A 3265-nucleotide genomic window follows, 5' to 3' on the forward strand; every position below is an offset into this window, starting at 1 on the left:
AATGTGAAATGTTAAATCTACTCTGGAAGAGTTTATAGTTAGTGTCTTAAAAAACTAAACATAATAAACAACTGCCCGACTTGGCATTTTCCCAGAAACACAAATATCTACACATGTATACTAACAAGCCCAACTCTGTGATGACAGCTTCCAAATGGTGCACTTTCTACCCCTTTGCTTTCTGCCCCACATCTGATGAGAACTGGTGAGAAAGCCTGGGGCTCCCTCCTTAGGTCCTGCTGGGAAGTTCAGAACCTGCAAGCTTCCTTAAAGGAATACTCAGGGGGAAACCAAGAAGACCAAAAGTAAAATAACTAAGACACACCAGAAACTAATAAAAAAAATCAAAAGTGAACAAGTATAATTTAATACTGTAAAAAACAAATAATAGAAAAATAATACTATTTGATCAATAAAGCCAAAATCAGTTTCTGTGAAGATCAAGAAAATGAAATTAGCAGTTGTGATCCAATAAAGATTGAGAAGAAAGACTGAATTTAAATATTTGGATTGAGAAAGGAGACAAATAATATAGAGGCAATAAACCATAAGAAAATACAAAATATGAATGGCTTTATATATAAATTTGAAAATGTACAGAAAATGGATGTCCTCCCTAGGGGGAGAAATGATTAAAAGCAGCTCAAAGAGAAACAGAAAACTTGAAGAGACTGATTAAACTTTGAAGATATTGTAAAGATAGCTAGACTAGTACAATTCTGCAAATTAAAAAGAGAAAACCTTCACTGTTCAGCGCTAGCTCTCCAGATTACTGTTTTCTTCACAAGCCATGCCAGGCCCACATGGAAGCAACTGTGTCTAAAGCACTGATCTTGGCACCACTTACCATGTGGGTGTTTTCCAGAACAGGAAAGTGAAAATAATTGCCAATGACCAGGGAAACTGAACTACCCCAAGTTATGTCTCCTTTGAAACTGGACGATTGATTGGTGATGCTGCAAAGAACCAAGTTGCAATGAGCCCCACCGACACAGTTTTTGATGCCAAATACCTGATTGGATGTAGATTTGACAATGCTGTTGTCCAATCTGATATGAAGCATTGGCCCTTCATGGTGTGAGTGATGATGGCAGGCCCAAAGTTCAAGTAGAATACAAGGGAGAAACAAAAAGTTTCTATCCAGAGGAGGTGTCCCCTGTGGTTTTGACAAAGATGAAGGAAATAGCAGAGGCTTACCTTGGGAAGACTGTTACCAAAACAGTTGTTACAATACCTGCTTACTTTGATGACTCTCAGTGTCAGGCTGGAATTATTGCTGTCTTAATGTACTTAGAATCACCAATGAGCCAACTGCTGCTGCTCTTGCTTAAGATTTAGACAAAAAGTTTGAAGCTGAAAAGAGTGCTTATTTTTGATTTAGGATGTGGCACTTTTGATATGTCAATCTTCACTATTAAAGATGGGATCGTTGATGTAGTGATCCACAATTCATTGTTTTTGTATACCACCCAGTGCTCCATGCAGTACATGCCTTTGTGGATCACTACATCAAAAACTAATGCTGTATTTATGGTGAGTAACATAACATAATAAAATTAAATTAAATTAAAAAAAAGATGGGACCTTTGAGTCAAATCTACACCGGGAGACACCAACTTAGGCGGAGAAGACTGATTCCTTAATGGTCAACCATTTTATTGCAGAGTTCAAGTGCAACATAAGAAGGACATTGGCGAGAACAAGAAGACACCTCCATACTGCTTGCAAACATGCTAAGCATACACTTTCTTCTAGCACCCAGGTCAGTATTGAGATTGATTCTCTGTATGAAGGAATCAACTTCTATATCTTATTATTCATGCCTGATTTGAGGAATGCTGACCTGTTCTGTGGCACCCTGCACCCCATAGAGAAAACACTTCAGGATGCCAAGCTATATAAATGTCAGATCCACAATTTGTCCCTGTGGGTGGTCCTACTCATATCCCCAAGATTCAGAAACTTCTGTAAGACTTCTCCAGTGGAAAGGAACTGAATAAGAGCATCAACCCTGATGAGGCTATTGCTAATAGTGTAGCTATCCAAGCACCAACCTTTCTGGAGACAAATATGAAAATGTTCATTTGCTGCTGTTGGATGTCATTCAGTTTTCTCTTGGCTTTGAAAGTGCTGGAGGAATCATGACTGTCTTTATCCAGTACAATACTACCATTCCTACCAAACAGATGCAGACCTTCATTACCCACTCTGACAACCAGCCTGGTGTGCTCATTTAGGTTATGAAGGTGAGCATGTTATGACCAAGGATAACAACCTACCTGGAAAGGCATTCCTCAGATTGCAGTCACTTTTGATATTGATGCTAATTGCATCCTCAGTGTCTCTGCTGTGGATGAGTACAGGAAAAGAGAACAAGATTACCATCACTAATGACAAGGGCCACTTGAGAAGGGAAGACATTGAGCTGAAAATGAGAAGCAGCAGGACAAGATGTCTTCCAAGATTTCACTTGAATCTTATGCATTCAACATGAAAGCAGATGTTGAAGATGAAAAACTTCAGGGCAAGATCAATGGTGAAGACAAAAGATTCTTGACATGTGTAATGACTCTACAACTGGCTTTATAAGAACCAGTCTCCAGAGAAGGAAGAATCTGAACATGAGCAGAAAGAGTTGGAGAAAGTCTGCAACCCCATTATTACCAAACTGTACCATAGTGCAGCAAGCATGTCAGGAGGAATGCCTGGGGACTTCCCTGGTGGTAGAGCTCCTCCATCTGGTGGTGCCTCGTTTGGGCCCACCATTGAAGAGGTTGAATAAGCCAACCTGAGAATAGGTCTAACATTCTTCCACACAAAACATTTGAAGGGCCCAAATTTGTAGCAAATTCCATGGCACTTTTAAAGTTGAGCTGCTATAGTAAATAAACTGGACATTCTTGATATTTTAATATGGAATATGTGCGCAGGGAAAGGAAATAAACATTGTACTTTATAAGCACTGGGTTGTAAGTGGAAAAACAATATCTTAAATAAAACTGTATTTAAGATTGAAAAAAATAAACAGAGAAAACAAACATATCATAGAAGGTGAAAAATAACTACCAAAATTCAACCTACATTTCTGAAAAGAACAACAAACCCTAAACTACAGGTAAGCCAGAAATAAACTGATAAACATTTTCTCCAAGAAATCTAAGGAAACATCATAATTAGTGACCAAATACCAGGGCATTCCCATGAGACAGTTTTAAGATAAGAATTTGTTCTTCTACTCTTATTCATTCATTGCTACTAATTCTTA

The 3265-nt window shown here is 38.3% G+C and overlaps 1 pseudogene; it reads left to right on the forward strand.

Annotated features, from left to right (window-relative positions):
* Positions 1 to 907: 907 nt before the first annotated feature.
* Positions 908 to 1737, forward strand: LOC112811307 (heat shock cognate 71 kDa protein pseudogene; annotated as a pseudogene).
* The last annotated feature ends 1528 nt before the right edge of the window (positions 1738 to 3265 follow it).

This window comes from Callorhinus ursinus, unplaced genomic scaffold, assembly GCF_003265705.2.
Source record: "Callorhinus ursinus isolate GAN/ISIS: 27379988/994484 unplaced genomic scaffold, GSC_fseal_2.0 scaffold2, whole genome shotgun sequence".
Classification (NCBI taxonomy): Eukaryota; Metazoa; Chordata; class Mammalia; order Carnivora; family Otariidae; genus Callorhinus; species Callorhinus ursinus.